The sequence below is a fragment of the Vombatus ursinus genome, unplaced genomic scaffold (genome assembly GCF_900497805.2).
Source record: "Vombatus ursinus unplaced genomic scaffold, bare-nosed wombat genome assembly UNPS02014793.1, whole genome shotgun sequence".
Classification (NCBI taxonomy): domain Eukaryota; kingdom Metazoa; phylum Chordata; class Mammalia; order Diprotodontia; family Vombatidae; genus Vombatus; species Vombatus ursinus.
This window is the reverse complement of record NW_020954571.1, coordinates 16,372,826-16,389,284: the sequence shown is the minus strand read 5'-3', so window position 1 is coordinate 16,389,284 and position 16,459 is coordinate 16,372,826. Positions and strand designations below refer to the sequence as shown.

Genomic DNA, 16,459 nt, shown 5'->3' with positions numbered 1-16,459 from the left:
GCCCCATGTCCTACAGTTCTATACAGCTTCCCAAAAGTAGTCATGATTGTCACACATCACTGTTGTTCAGAAGCTATCATAGGAACATAGATTTAGAGCCAGGAAGGACTTTGGAGGCCATCATTCATAACTCTCATTTTAGAGATGAGGAAATTCACAATGAGAATGTAAGTGATTTATCCAAGATCACAGAGTTAGCAAAAGTAGAGCTTCTCCAGCCTTTCAGCACAGTGTAGTTACATGACAAGCACTTCAGGAGAATTGACAACTGCCCCCAAACCATTCTCTGTTGTGGGCATTGTTCCATTACTACAGAAAGAAATACTCCAGTTTCCTTGTCTTGGCCAGAGAGGTAGCCCTTCCTGTATCAAATCTCTAACCCAATATCCCAAAAAGGAGGTTGATGCCTGGAGATTTCCAGTGTGTTGTGAAGTTCCTAACAGTATCTATTCACAGAGGACTGACAGAAGAATCAGGAACTCCCCTACCTCTCGCCAAATAATTGTTGCTTGCCTTGCAGACGATAAATGTGAATTATGAATGAGTCATAATGAATAGATCCAGCCTAGGCATCAGGAAGGCTGTGGTTTAAGACTTGTCTCTCCACCATACTGGCTCTATGACCCTGCACAAGTCACAGCCTCTCAATGCCCTCAGCAACAATCTAAGACTAAATTGAAGAGCAGCTGTCAATTTGAATTAGTAGAGGGAGTTTGGGGGGTAGAAGTTCCCCTACACTAATGAATGACCACTTCCCACCCCCACAAAAATTATCCTTATTGCTATCTCTAAACTGATATCAGTCACCAACAGAAACCAGGTTTAGACATGGTGACTCCAAAACCTAACGTTACCTTTCTTTGAGCACCTGAGCGGACATGGAAGGAGAGCTTTCTACAAGTCTGGGGGCTGGATGAAATGCCCCAATGTATTCCCAGTCTTTCATAGGTCAACTTTTTATGATTGTTCAAATTATTAAAGACTGTATTTGGCATCTGTAGGGTCGGGCAGGGCAGTGTGCTTCCTAAGGAAACTGGAGGAATAGGGAGGGTGGGGAAAAGAAAAAGTCCTCACCTCATACTTTTCTCACTTTTTCCTCTTATTCTTCCTCTACATGAGCCTTCTGCTTTGCCCAGAGAGTCCCAATCATTGTCCTCCAAGTTTACCTTATACTTTTCTGGTCTCCATAACTTTGCTCCCAATATCCCCTTCCCAGCTGAAGACTTCTTAGGCAGCTATGTGGTATAGTAGATGGGGTGCTGGGCCTGGAGTCAGGAAGATCTGATTTCAAATCCAGCCTCAGACACTTACTAGCTGTGTGACTTTGGACAAGTCACAACCTTTGCTTCAGTTTTCTCATCTATAAAAGGGGGATCATAATAGCATCTATCTCCTAGGGTTATTGTGAAGATCAAATGAAATAATATTTGTTAAGCATTTGGCACATGGTAGGCACTATATAAATGTTTGTTGTTATTATTATTATTATTACTTCAGGCTTGAACACTCTCACTCTCCACCTTACCTATACAAATCTTACTTAGTTTTAAGGTCCAACCTAAATCCCTCTCCCTTCTTCTGAAGTCACTTGGCCTAAGCACACCCTGCCTGGCATTGTTATTCATCTTTTCACATGTGTAATGGGGACTGGCCACTGAGCCCAATCCATATGAGCACACGTAGTCCCCCTGCTAATGCAGTCCCCCTGAGGACTCCAGAGCATGCACAGCTGTGACTATTTCAGATTTGTTAACCAAGTGGTGAACAGATGGACTTTTGATTGGCTACTGAGCAAGGAGTGGATTGCATTCAAAGACTCCCACTGGGGCAACAGCAACAGAGAACTTCCTTTCTGGTCAGCAGGGAGGATGAGCTGCTTCAGGCCTCCTCCAGGTGGTACAGAAGCCTCAGTCCTTTTCTCACCCAAAGTGGCCGTGATGCCAAAAGAACATGACACTGTTGTTGAGAGAGGTAGCAGCAGTGAGGGCAGCAGCCTCCTGCTCCCAGCTGCCTATTTTCCCACCCAGGCCAGTTGATGGATACAGGCCTCTGTTCTCTGCTTCTTTTTGCTTGTTCCTTATTTTTTTGAGTTGGTAGAATATCAAACTAGGCTGCATCCTTGTAAGATTCCAAAGTTTAGAGATAGTAATAAGGATAATTTTTGTGGGGGTGGGAAGTCCAAATGGACTAAATGTTCCATTAAAAGCACCAGCAAGGATCTGAAGAGCAACCTGGGGAGGGCAGCTAGGTGGTGCAGTGGATAGAGCACCGGCCCTGAAGTCAGGACAACCTGAGTTCAAATCTGGACCTTAGACTAAACACTTGACATTTACGAGCTGTGTGAACCTGGGCAAGTCACTTAACCCCAATTGCCTAAAAAATTTTTTTTATTATTATTAATTTACTTTGATTTATCAATAATCACTTCCATATGCTTTTGAGTTTAAAATTTTTCTCCCCCTTCCTCCCCATCACCCTCCCCAAGACGGTGCACAATCTGATATAGGCTATACGTTTGCATTCATATTAAACATATTTTCACATTACTGATGTTGTAAGTAAAAATTAAAACCAATAGGAGGAACCCTCAGAAAGAGGAAACAAAACTCAACAGAAGAGAAGAAAAAATAGCAATTCAACTTCCATAGTTCTTTCTTTGGATGTGGATGGCATTTTCCATCACAAGGCCTCTGGAGATGTCTTAGATTCTTGTATTGCCAGGAAGGGTTAAGTTTATCAATATTAGTCATCACACAACGTGGCTGTTATTGTGTACAACATTCTCTTGGTTCTGCTCACTTCACTCAGCATCAGACCATACAAGTCTTTCCAGGTTTTTCTGAAGTCAGCCTGTTCATCATTTCTTATAGCACAATAGTATTCCATCACATTCATATACCACAACTTGCTCAGTCATTCCCCAATGGATGGGCATCCTCTCAATTTCTACCAATTGCCTAAAAATTAAAAAAAAAAAAAGAGTGACTTATGGGGCCCAAACAAGCAGCAAATTGGACATAGAAGCTGAGACACAGTTTTCAGGAGTAACTTTGTCCATTGACTGTTTTGCATTTGGAAGTGAATTTGATGGGATGAATATTCATAACAACTGACTTTATTCTGAGTCCACTCTCCCCAAGGACTGAGGTGGTATAGGGGAGAGTGTCCCCTCAGATGCTGGTGGGTGGCGGTGATGGTAGAATGCTTTATAACATCTGTTCTTGCCATATCTTCTCGGTAAACATCCCTTTGTAGAAGCTAATTGGTTAAATGATTCTGGGGTACTTATCACTGGAGGGTATCAGTCATATAAGGGGGATACAAATTGAAACTGGCACTTATAACATTGGGAAGGACCCATCAGAATGGGGTCTTAGCCAATTCATTATAGAAGAAATACCCCAACACCTCTGGAGTCCCCCTGGAACTCTGAAGGGGAAATGTAACCTTACTCTAGGGGGCCCAACATATCAGTGATAGTAGAAATTGGGACAAGCATCCCCAATACATACAAGCTACACGTGTATCTCTCTTAGCTCCTCCAAACTCCATGAGTGCAAGAATACAGTCTTCTTAATACATTTTTTTTAAATCTCCCACAGTGTAGCCTGCTTGGCACAAGGTAGAAAGTAGTAAACATTTGTTGACTGATTTATGTTAGGAGGAATTGGGGTAAAGTTAAGGGTCCTGCTCACTCCAGCCCTAGGAAAGTACTTGGTACCCTACAATATCCTGAATATACTCCTCTTTGTGGGTCCTACTCCAGCCAACCATGCTGTCTGCTTCTTAGCCTTGGCTTATCCTGTTCTCTGCTTCTGGTGTGTCCTTCCTCCTCACCTAATCTTGTTGACATTCTACTCATCCTTCAAGGCCTAATTCATGTGCCACCTCCTCCAAGGAGTCTTTTCTAACCACATTAGCTGAAATTCATCTCTCTTCTGATCTTAGAGCATTTTTATAATCTTCTTATGTGTTTACCATATTCTAGTTTGTGTTATATTTAGATGTATCTAGTCTTATGTCTCCCTGCTAGACCATGCGACACAGATATAGACTGAATGTGATGCTTGGGGTGCTGCAGTAGCAGTAGCAGCCCACATCAGCTTGGGTATTGCCTCCTTTAAGCCTACAGGAAATGATACCAACATTACCCACCTCATAGGGCTGTAATGAGGTTCAAATGATATACTGTATGGAAAGAGCTTTGCAAAAATTTAAAGCACAACATAAATGTCATTTATTTTTACAGTCATGTCAGGTAATTTGGATGCTAGATGCACATTCTAGTGGGAGAGGGCCTAGAGATGTTTAAGGAAGGCAAGGAGTCTCTATTAATTCACCATTGAGGGAGAGTGATATATGATTTGCCCACCAGGTGGTCACCAATAATCTTGGCAGAGTCTGCTGAGGGAGGGTCTTCTGAACAGCCAACTCCTCTGCCCTGAGAAGAAGCACTAAGCAGAGAGGAAAAAAACATACACGCACATGCATACACATGTATACACATGTTATACATGTATGTATCACATAAATTTGTGTGTGTACATACCTGTATGGAATATGTTACATATAGTATACTTGTATACACATACTGGCTAGAATTTGGCTGGGAAACAACATGCCATCTCACTCAAAATTATTGGAAAATTTTAGGAAAGCCTCCGGTTCTGGTACTATTCAATCACCATTTTTAAACCTGGCATCTCCTGATTCAGACTAGTTCCCCCATTCAGAGAACTCAGCCATTCAATGGACTACAGTATAACATAGTCAAAATGCAAAGAAAATTGTCAGACATTCATTTAGTGAACTTTCCAGTGAATTGTCTCCCCAAATCTCCTCCAGCTTGCCCTCCTGGTTTTCCTTTTGGGGGTGCTAGAAAGATAGTCTAGTTATGGCAGTTATGGCAAATATTGAAGGGAGGGGGGATGGATGTCAGGGTCCTTGGTGTCATTTCTCTAAACATCCCCATTTCCTTTAATCCATTCTCATGCACAATTACTTGGGTCATGTGGATTACTTGTGTGTGAATTATATGGGTCCAACAATAATTTTAATATGTAACCCCAGACCCAGAGCCCATCAGGATGGGATTTTCTCCCCATTGGTGGATAGGCATGCTCTGTGCCTGCGTGAGGGGCAGGGTGGAGTTGGTAAGGGCAGTAGAGTCAAGTTCTAGAGTGCTCTTCCAGCTCAAGAGTCTTGTCACACTTTGGGCACTTCTGGCTTCCAGCTCTGGGAGAAAAGATGGAAGATGCCAATTCCACTTCAGGTTGCTGAAGGAAAAGACTCTGGGAAGAAGCCAATATGAGAGGAACTGGCAATCTCCATCATGTCCCTGTCTCCAGCTTGCTACACTAGAGACTTTGAGGAATTTCCCCTTGGGTGAAATCTAGGACCCTCTCTCTCGGCTGAGTCGTTACCTTGTTTTTAATGGGAGAGCTCCTTCACTCTGTGTTGTCTGGTATATGTTCTCCCATGTATACTTCCTCTGATTTCTGTTTTTGCTACCAATTTGGATACATGAATTTCTTGACTAGTTGCTGTTGTGTGTTCATTGCGGAACTGTCATCCAGTGAAAAGGGAGTCAAGCATTGAATATAAAACTGGGGATCCTGCTTCCACCATTAACGAAATATCAAGCAGAAGTTAGCTTGAACCTGAAGATCATATCCCCTAGACTAATAATATTTAAGGGAGCAGATAGATACAATTCTAACTGGTAACCCTTCTTTCTAAGGAGAGTGGAATGGCAGCCTCTGGCTTCATCTTCCTGTTTCCCCTTCTGGCAACAATTAACATCTTCCTTGGAGAAGAGTGAGAAGGAAAAAAGTCTAGAGACTTCTATTCTTTCTTTGAGTCACACAATGACACTCCCATGCTACATGTGGGAGACAGCCCTTGCAACAATGGTTTCATTTTGTGTCAGTGTAGCAGGTGCCTTTACTCACACACAGTCTCTTCCAGAGGGACTTAACTCTTTCTTTCTGTGGTTCATTTTCCCTCAACCTGCCTCCTCATGACATATTGGGATTTCTTCAGAAAGACGGCAGTTGGTATAACTCACTATTCTCAGGGTCCTGGGAGTAATTTTTGTGGGTAACTTTGCTTACTAATATGGTAGTTCATCAGCCCTCATTGGTGTATTTCCCAGCCACCAACATTCAATTAGCCTTAACTACAACAGTTACTTAAAATACAAATCAAACATATAGAATTTGCATGACATTTCACCCATAAACTTTTCCATTAATGCATACAGTATCCATCGGGACAGTGGGCACAACCTTAAAAGTTCCAGGGTAGTAGAATATGGGTAGAGAATAATGTGGCCAGAGCAATTCACAGCCCTGGAAGTGTGGACGTCAATGTACTTTTTCTGTCTCAAGAACTCTCCATAAAAGTTCCTTGATGAGAAGAACTCTGTGGGGGGGAAAATGCTTCCATTACTAAACTGAGCTAATCCATGCTATGCTGGACCATTTCACTGGTTATAGCATCTCATCTGGATGAGACACTCAGTTGGGTTGCTTCCCCATGGTCTGTTTCTAAGCATTTCTCTGTTCAGCTGGGCTTGCCCCTGGAAAGCAACTGCAGTATCTTCTACTTCCAGCTTGGCTGATGTCTCCTAGTGTTCTGCTGAAGCAGTTCTACGTGGCTGAATTCGGCAGGGGCATTCGGGATGTTCAGGGAGGACCACACTGCCGATGGAAGGGCTTGCTGAGCCCTTTTCAGGGCTCTTTATCCATCTTCGGTGTCCACCCTCACCCAACTCTCACCTGCAGCTCCAAGAAGCTGAAGCATGCTCAGCAGCCACACCCTGGTAAACTGTCTCATCAGACAGGCAGAGAGGGTGAAGGTAACTGATAGGCCTCAAACCCACTGGTGAGTTAGGGGGATGTCTACCCCGATCATGCAAAGACTTCCTCTGGCAGAACGGGTGGATGAGAACAATTTGTTCCAATGGCCATGAAGGCTGCTGAAGCAGGCACTGTGGAGCACATAAGAGCTTGGTCAAGCATCAGAGACATCAGGGTCATCCACTGAAACCTGGGCCATGACCAGTCACCTTGATTTTTGTCCCACTGGACTTTGATGACTCAGGAAGAGAGAGGGAGGTTGATGACTTTGTGCAACTCTGCCTCACTTAAATCCAAAAATGAAGGCCGAACAACAACAACACTTCTAAATTTGTCAAAAGCCTCTCTAACTCTGCTCCTTTGCCAAGATTCTTTTTCCCCTTGACCTTTTAGCAACAGCGGAAAGCAATGGAGAGAAGTATCTTCTTTGTGCTCTTCTCTTCTTTGAAGCAGCAGGTGGCAGTAGGGAGAGGAGCTCAGATCCTCTGGCCAACCACATCTGCTTCCCAAGTGACAGAGCAGAGGGAGTTACATTCTCTCCTGGACGCGTCTCGGAAGCCTATTCTTTTTCCGCTTCATCAGCTGAGTCTTCTCTGCAAGAGACCTCATTTTATCTCATAGGAACCAAATTTTCATTTTCTGTCACTAAGTCACAATCAAGTAAAGTACATTTGACCAACAATAATAAAATACTCAGAGAGGCTCAGGCAATGGGCTGGTCACAGGGCCATGAATTTGGGGGCTACATCGACTCTGGAGAGTTACCTACTAAGCGAGAGTGAGTTTGTGTTCTGCCCTAGCCTACACTAACAATATTGTGGTCTGTGCTGAGCTACAGAGATCTCTCACATTATAGACCAAGTGCTCTGGGGGAGCACATATTGCCCCAGTTATTAACTTCAAAATTCTCCAATTTGCATACACAAATAAACCTTTAAAACACCAAACAATGAAGGAGTTCTTGTGTTGTGCTCACTCCAGAATTCAGCAGCAGTCTTATGTAAATGAGCAACTGCTATCTCAGAACACTGAGATAGATGTAGCTCAGCCACTGGCCCCCAAATAAGTAGATCTCCTTATTAGCTCAGCACAGACCATGCTTTGAAGAATGGTGTCAAAATCTTCCATACTTTAAAATTTCAAGGATCCATGATTTTATTAGTTCAGGCCAAGGTAAACTACAAGTCCACCATGACTTAGTAGACAGCTCTCCAGAGTCTATTTAGCCCCCAAATACATCACCTTGAGTCTTTCTAAGATAGCTAAAACTGTCCTCAGAAAACAGACCTACAAGTCCATTACTGAGCCTATACTCAAATCCTTTCCAATTTGGTGGGACCTACCAGGGCTTTTGCTGGTATGACATAGCTTTCAAGGACTTGGAGTTATCTCTCCATGGCAATGTGGATTCTGGAGGAAACCCTGACCATCTCATTAGGTTAGGGTTAAAAGCAAATGACATATATAAGGGAAGTGAAAGTGCTTTGAAAGAAATTAGAAAGGTGTGAAAATGTAGTGTTTTCTACAGTTGTTTTCCAGTTGTTATAACAATCAACATATACGTATTAGGCACAGACAATGAGCCTGGCACTATGTAGGGTTCAGAGAAATAATTCACATTTATGGGTGCTTTATGGTTTCCAAAACACTTTGCTTCAAAAATATATGGTATAGAAGAGAGAGTCCTGGATCTGGGGGCAGAAGACCTGGGTTCATACCCTAGTTCTCTTCTTTACTATCTTCAAAACCTTAAGCGATCATTTAACCTCTATGGGCCTCGGTTTCCGTGGCTATAAAATGAGGATGTCAGATGGGTTAACTTTTAAAGTCTCTTCCAGTTTTATATCTACAATGACCAAGTATTATCCCCATTCTACTGACTCGGAAACTAAGGTTCACAGCTGCAAAATCAGTTCCCCAGGATCATGCAGCCACTAAGTGACAAGGTCAGGATTAAAAATAACCTTGTTCATTTCCTTTTCCAGTACACTTCGGTGTCCTCCCGGTCCTGCCCTCATGGAGTTTATAGCCCCACCCAGCAGATAGAAAATAGACTCCCAAGTCAGGGAACAAAGCCAACTCCAGGCTAAAACTTAAACGAGCAATAGTAACTTGTGGGGATGGGAGAAGCCGGCGCACTCCCTCCCGGGTAATATAATAATTCACGTGACTTCCCGGCAACTGCTCGGGTTTTGGTTGCAACTATCTGCTTGCTGTGTAGCCGCGAAGTTTCATTTCTGCAGTCGCTGGTTGTTGAAATTGCTATCTCTGCAGCCGCTGGAGGGGAAGTTGAGGGGCGGCGGGGAGTGATGCTGAGCGGGCCGAAGGAACTTCTGGAAGGCCGCAGTGGCAGACACTCGGTAAGTCCTGCAGGGGGGAGACGCGCGTCTGCCGGGCCAGGGGGCGGACTGGAACCCAGGCTTCCACTCCCCCAAGGAGCGCTTTCCTTCTCACGCGTCTAGTCTGTGTCATTTTCTATTGAGTCGAGGATGGAACGCTGAGGACAGGACTTGGGGGGGGGGGGGGGGGTTGCCCCAGAAGGGCGGTCGGGGGGGGGGGGTAAGAGATGCGGAGGAGAGATTGGGAATTTAGTGAGGGATCCCTCTTCCGTAACGGAGGAGCTCACAGGGACAGGAGAGAACTTACTTTGGAGAACGTTTCTGTGCCGGTAGAGAGTCTGGGCTGGGGGTTGGTGCGGCGACTTTCAGCGTTTCCTGGAAAGCGCTTCACGTTTCTGAACCACACATCATTGAGAATACTCATTTTTAGCAAAGCTAAGGGTACATCTGGAAGTCCAGCCCTTCTTGACCTGCCTTCTCTGAGGTTCAGCAAGTGTAAGGAGAGTGGATCAGAGTTGCGTCTGGGTCCCCAAACTCCACTTTTTTTTCCTTTTATGTTATTTTGAATTAACATTTCGGCTTCTTCAATCTGGATCTTGAAAGGTCTTTTCTTTCGACTCCAGATTTTGGGGTCCCTAAAGATAAGTTTGTTTTAGTGCCAGATGGTTGGAAGAGGCCAAGACAGGACTGGAGCAAGGAGGCTTTAAACAGAGGGAGTAGAGACTCCTCCTCTTTTTTACTGGTCTACCTGGCCTCTTTATACCTTTTAAGGAGGAAAAGGATGCTTTTGAAAACACTCATAATTGGGTTAGTTTAGAATAGTAGGCTAAAAAAAAAATGTTACCACTGGAAGAGATCTTTGAACATGGAATGTCAGAGTTGGAAGGGACCTTGTAACACTGAATGTCAAACTGGAAGGGACCTTGGAAGACAAAATCTCAGAGTTGGAAGGGACCAGGCTGCCAGCAGCCACGGGTAGTAGATCAAGGAGAAGTCAGGAAGATCTGAATTTCAGTCCCCTCCTCCAGACATTTACTAGCTTCATGACCCTGGGCAGGTCCCTTAACCTCTTTCAGCCTTAGTTTCCTCATCTGTAAGAATGAATATAGTAATAGCACCTATCTCACAGGGGTTTTGTAAATATTAAACAAAATGGTATAAGTGAAGCCCTTGGCAAACCTTACATTACTCTGTAAATGTTAGCTATCTAGTTTATCAAACTCTTTTTACAGATGAAGGGAGTTAGGATCTTCAAACCAAGCAGGTTGCCTTCCTCCTGGTGACTGTGGATCCTTGGGAGACAGGGGTGACCATTCTTCCTGTGCAGCCAGATTGAGAGTTATTTACCGTAGTCATAATACATGATGTATATACTTAGAGCTTTATAACCTTTTGAAGCTTTTTAGATACATATTGTGAGCACTCTGGCTTATTTGAACTTCACAAAAAACCTGTGATTCAAGCAGGGCAGTTTTCATCATCCACATTTCATAGAGGAGAAAAAACAAAGCCCAGAGACATGAAGTGGTTACTTGGCTAGTAGTAATAGAGCTGAGCACAGAATCCAGGTCTCTCAGCTTCTAGATTAGTGCTTTTCCTACTACCCTGTTCTACCTCTGTAAGCAAGTATTACCTGAGTCTTCTGGATAAGCAGCTGCATTGTAACATTTCTATAGTATTTGGATTTTCCTAAAGGAAATTACAAGGGAAAAAGTTGGGCCAGTTTATTCCCCTAATCCTGCCTGCTTTCCCCCATTCCTAAATTGAACCTTAATGTGTCTGGTAGTCCTAATCCCATCTCTGTATGGTTGGTTGGTCGTTGTCTTTTGTTCTTGAAGAGGACCAAAATGACATCACTATGTCAGGGTCTAAGTACAATGTATCCCACTGTGGCTGATCAAATCAAGGAGCATGGAAGGCTTTACCCCTTGGTAGACCTCTTGGGCACAAATAGTTCATATGAACATTTAGAGTGGAGCTGTCTCTAAATTTGTACATCTCACATTTCTTTTGAGCTACTGAAATTTTGCTTTGCTTATAGAGAGCACAGTGCTTTCTTTGATGCAGGCAGGCCATGCTGGGCAGTCCTGTGCCAGTGTCTCCCATGTCTCCCAATCCATTCCAAAGTTCTTCAGAGAGACCTTGAGAATGTCCTTGTATCGCTTCTTCTGACCTCTTTGTAAGTGCTTGCCTTTGTGAGCTCTCTGTAAAATAGTTTTTTAGGCAAACTTAGGTTTGGCATTCAAACAACTGGTTAGCCCATTGGAGTTGCACTCTCTTCAGTAGAGTTTGAATGCTTGGGGGTTCCGCTGGAGAGAGGACCTCATTGTCCTGTACTTTGTCTTACCAGGTGATCTTCAGAATTTTCCCAAGACAATTCAAATGGAAACAATTCTGTTTCCTGGCATGGTGCTGGTATACTATCTGAATTGCTTCCATATTAGGCTGTTTACCAAACTGAACATCTACAGAGCCATTGTGCTTACCTCATTGTATGCCTGTGAAGCCTGGTACCCAGCTCTGTATTCAGTTTTCCCTTCTTCTTCGTGACTTTCTCCGTTGTGGGTTAGATATATTACATAAGAAATTAAATGGGAATTTTTTGGGAGTTTTGTGGAAGCTTCAGAAGACACAAGAAGGCCAGCAAACAACACAAAAAGTTTAGAAACTCAGAAATGCATAAAATATATGTATTGTATAACTTAAACATTTTATCGGCCAAACAATTTTACATGGATTTTCCAGCTCATGGGTGCACTGCGCCTTTAACTTCTGTGATATGGAAGGGATAACTGTATAACCTTCTTGCTCTGAGGTGCTGATCAAGGGGATGTCTCTAGAATTTGGTGTCTGTGATTTTAGATTTATTATATGTGTAAAGAGGAGGAAAAGCCAGAGCCCTGGAGGAATGGACTGGGAAGATGGCAGGTAGTAGAGTGGTTGATCATGAGTGAGTCATGGTGTTGGCATCCTTAGCATTGTCACCAGAATAAGATAGTAGAAAAAATGGGATGTGTAGAAGCTCCTGAACTATGAATAAATCCTATAGAACTCTGATAGTTATCATCCAAGTGGGTACTTCCTTCACCAATCCAAATCACAACCTATCCACTTCTTATCCTGGATTTTTTATCTGCCACTTTTCATCAACTTGGTTGCAGAATGTTATGGTCGATAGAATGCTGGACCTGAAGTCAGGACGACCTAGGTTCAGCTCCCACCTCAGATTCTTACCAGCTATGTGATGGGCAAGTCATTTAACCTCTGAGCCTCAGTCTCCTCAACTGTGAAACTGGGATAATAATAGCATCTACCTTATAGGGTTACTGGAAGGATCAAATGAGCTAATATATATAAAGTGCCTTATAAACTTAAAGTGATATATATGTGTACATATACATGTGTATGTATACACATATATTTCTATTATTATTATTAGAAAATTTCCATAAAAGACTTGCTCAATTCTCTTGAGGTTTTACTCTGCTTCTTTGAACATTTGGTGGATATTGGTGCAACACTTAGGTAGTCCATATGCTATCCTTTCTTCTGCCAGCTTGGAATAAACCAATCAAAACAAGGAAAATTCACATAAAATTCCTTAGGTTATAGAAAGGCTCCTTTAGAAGATGCTTCCATAGTTATGCCTCCCACTGTCCCATCTTTCCTGTGGAGGCCAGTCACCAGTCACAGGCAGTCAACAGTAAATCAGTCGGTCAACAAATATTAACCTCCCACTTCTCTACTACCTACCTTTCCCACCCCTTCCCCAGTGGGCCCTTAGAGAAATGTGCTCTGGAGGGCAGTAGGGAAACTGAAGTAAACATCAAGATGGCGGGTCGTAAGCCTATTCTGTAACACCCCAATAAGAGTCTGGGGCGGCATCAGTTGCTATAGTAAAGACTTCTCTGGGCTAGGAATTGATAGCTGAATTCTAGTACTTTCTTTAAACTTTAGTTTCCTCATCTGTAAAACTGTAATAATGTATAAGAGATGGGTGTCCAGGTAAGATATATATGACCTCATAGGTCGTTGATACAGTAAATGTTTCTACAGTAAACATTTGTTAAGAATACACTCTGGGCAGAGTTTTGAGATAGATTCTGAGAATGACTTTGTTGTCGTTCAGTCATTTCAAACTCTTCCTGACCCCATTTGGGGTTTTCTTGGCAAAGATACCTTGATGGTTCAACATTTTCTTCTCCAGCTTATTTTACAGATGAGGAAACTGAGGCAAACAGGGTTAAGTGACTTGCCCGCGGTCATACAGCTAGTAAGTGTCTGAGGCCGGATTTGAACTCAGGTGTTCCTAACTCTAGGCCTAGTGTTCTATCTATTGTGCCATGTAGCTGCCCTTGCTGAGAATAATACAAACTCACAATAAGACATTGTTCCTGTTCTGAAATAACTAGTAGTCTCAAATATTCAAATGGATATGTGATCAAACAAATACAGGCAGTCCCTTCAGAGATGCAGATTATAATCCATCCATGCCTTCCCATCCTACAAAAGATGAACAACAATTTTCGCTCATGTCCTCCCATTCACTGCAAGGGGCCTGCCAAACATTCCAGAAGGCTTTCCTCAATTTCTCCTGATGTTGAGAAGATACCAGTGGAACACATGAGCTGGCTAAGAGTTGTCCCTTGCTCTTGTCACATGACCAGCCCATATTTTTTAATTGCACATTTCTTCAATGATATTCCTTCCTTCAATTCTCTTCACTATTCCTTATCTGTTACATGTTTCAGCCTGCTCATATGTACCACGCTTCTTCATTATCATCTGAGCAACACTAATTCTAATTCCCAAGAGACTATAGTATTCCATGACTTACAGCTTGCTCATTGTAACAAGTGTGATTTTATGATCTAGGATGGGGATAGAGATACCATCAAAGATAACTGTAACATGTCATTACATGCTAAGTGATGATAGAGTTCCAAAGCAAGGTGCTGTGTAAATTCTGAGAAAGATTGTTGCCAGCTGGTGGGATCAGGAAAGGCTTCCTGAAGGAGATGGAGTTTAAATTGGATATAAAAGGATGAGGAGGAATTAAGCAGGTAAAGAAAGGAGAAAGGGGTGTTCTAGGCATGAAGAGCATCACATTCAAAGATGTAGAATCATACAGGTACATCTGATGTTCAGGGGACGGAGTGGACAAGTTTGGCTGTAGCATAGAGTGTATAGAAGGGACTGATATGGGATACATCTGGAAAAGGAAAGTGGTGCCACATTGTGGAGATTCTTGAATACTAGGCAGAGGAGTTTGAACTTATTAGGCAAATGAGAATTATCATATTATCAGAATGATCAGTAGTGTTTATTAAAAAAAAAAAGACATACTTTTCCCTGGCTAGAAACATGAGCGTCATTATAATTTTTTTTAAAAATTCAGTGTAAACTCATTGCCACAGTTAAGCTTGATTGGCTAAATGCAGAGAAGCCCTAGTAGCCACAGAAAATTGTCTAGGCAGGGAAATTGTGTTTTCTGAGAAAACAAAGATTAACTACAAGACTCTTTTTCTGTTATAAACATACAAAGAGTTTAAATAATGGAACTGATAATTAATTCATAAAATTATGAAATGGGGTAGGCACACCCTGTTCTTTGGGTACTCACTGGGAATACTCGCGGTATTGGCAGCAGGAAAAAGGCAGTAATTACAGTTTAATAAGGCACAACAGATGTAAAGGCCAACAGCAAAAGGAAATACAAAGACAAGCAATGAAAAGTGGAGATAACTGAAGCAGATGGCAGCAGGAGGACAGGGAATGAGATGGTGAAGGAAGGCAGCATGGGGAAGAGGATAGGTAGGGAAAGTGGCAGAGAGTATTACCTACATAAAAATGGGTTAGAGTTGAAAGCCTGCAGCAGTACCTGGAGATGGAAGAGTGCTCAGGGGTGGGGGTGGTGTGCAGAAGGTTGAGGTCTCATTTTCATAGGGTTTTTTTGGGGGGAAAATAAACCAACTCCTATCTGTGCCACATTGGGGTTAGTCCATTAAACAAATCCAAATTATCTCAAAGTTATCTGTACAACTTCAAAGTCATTGTCCCAAAGTAATTAAGCACCTTTTTGATATTCTGCTTGTCTGGATTTGTGGAGGTATGGATTTTTTTTGTTTTTGGGGGTTTTTTTTTTGGATAGGCTATGGGGTTAAGTGACTTGCCCAGGGCCACACAGCTAGTAAGTGTTATGTGTCTGAGGCTGGATTTGAACTCAGGTCCTCTTCAATCCAGGGCCGGTGCTGTATCCACTGCGCCACCTCGCTGCCCCTTGGAGGTATGGATTTTGTCTGGAATTTGCTTATCATAGAACCAGAAGTTTGACAAGCAGTGCCTAGAAGGTTTCTCCTGATTCAGCACATATTACTAAGATGTGAATTTTTATTAATACGGGATACAATTAGGCTCCTTTGATCTTTGGGACAGTTTGTACGTGAACACAGTAATATATCAGAATCTATCTTGAATGATAGAGTGCCTGGAAGGATCTTGGGTCATTGTTCTGAATTTGAATCCTCACTATCCAGCACCATGTCTGGGGTAGGGTAAGGGTGATAAAGGTTGAATGTGTGCTGACATCTTAGGATGCCCTTTGGAAGTTGGTTTTTAAATCTTTGTTCCTAGTTTACTTTCTCTGGTTTCCGCTTTTCTTCCTCCCAAATCTTGGTGTTCCCTGATACTCTGCCTCCATGTAAAAAAAGTTTATCTTATTTTTACTAATACCTTTTTTATATTTTCATTTCCAGATATGTCCTAGCCCCCCTTGCCTACCTATAGAGCTATACTTTGTAACAAAAATGTAAAAAGAAAAAAAGTCATTTAGCAAAATCATCTGAACACATAACTATGTCTGACAATAAATGCAATATACTATGCCCATCATTTCCCACCTTTGCAAAGGACTGTAATTAATGTTTAGTTTCATCTTTTTGTTCTTTCTATTTACTTTGTTATAGTCATGCATATAGTTTTCCTGGTTCTGCTTATTTCACCTAGTATCATTTCATGTAAGTCTTCCTGAATTCTTCATATTTCTCACTTCTTAAAAAAACAGCACCCCAGTTTACTTAGCCATTCCCTAATCAGTGAGTGTCAACTTTATTTCCTTTTTTGCTACCACAAAATGTGCTATTATGAGTAGTTTGTGTAAACACAGCTAAGTCCTGATTGGTGCAAATAATGAATTCCTTGAAGTGGTTATATTATTCAAATTCATGCATCATTATATGTAAAATATGGTCATTAGTTCTA

General features: G+C 42.3%; 1 protein-coding gene across 6 annotated transcripts in view; it reads left to right on the top strand.

Moving 5' to 3' along the window:
- The first annotated feature begins 9,086 nt into the window (after positions 1-9,086).
- Positions 9,087-16,459, top strand: part of NLRC5 (NLR family CARD domain containing 5) — a 100,354-nt gene continuing 92,981 nt past the window's right edge. For all 6 annotated transcript variants that reach the window (XM_027869471.1, XM_027869473.1, XM_027869474.1 and 3 more), the window contains exon 1: positions 9,087-9,220. The gene's annotated coding sequence lies outside the window, so the exon portion shown is untranslated. The remainder of the gene's footprint in view (positions 9,221-16,459) is intronic.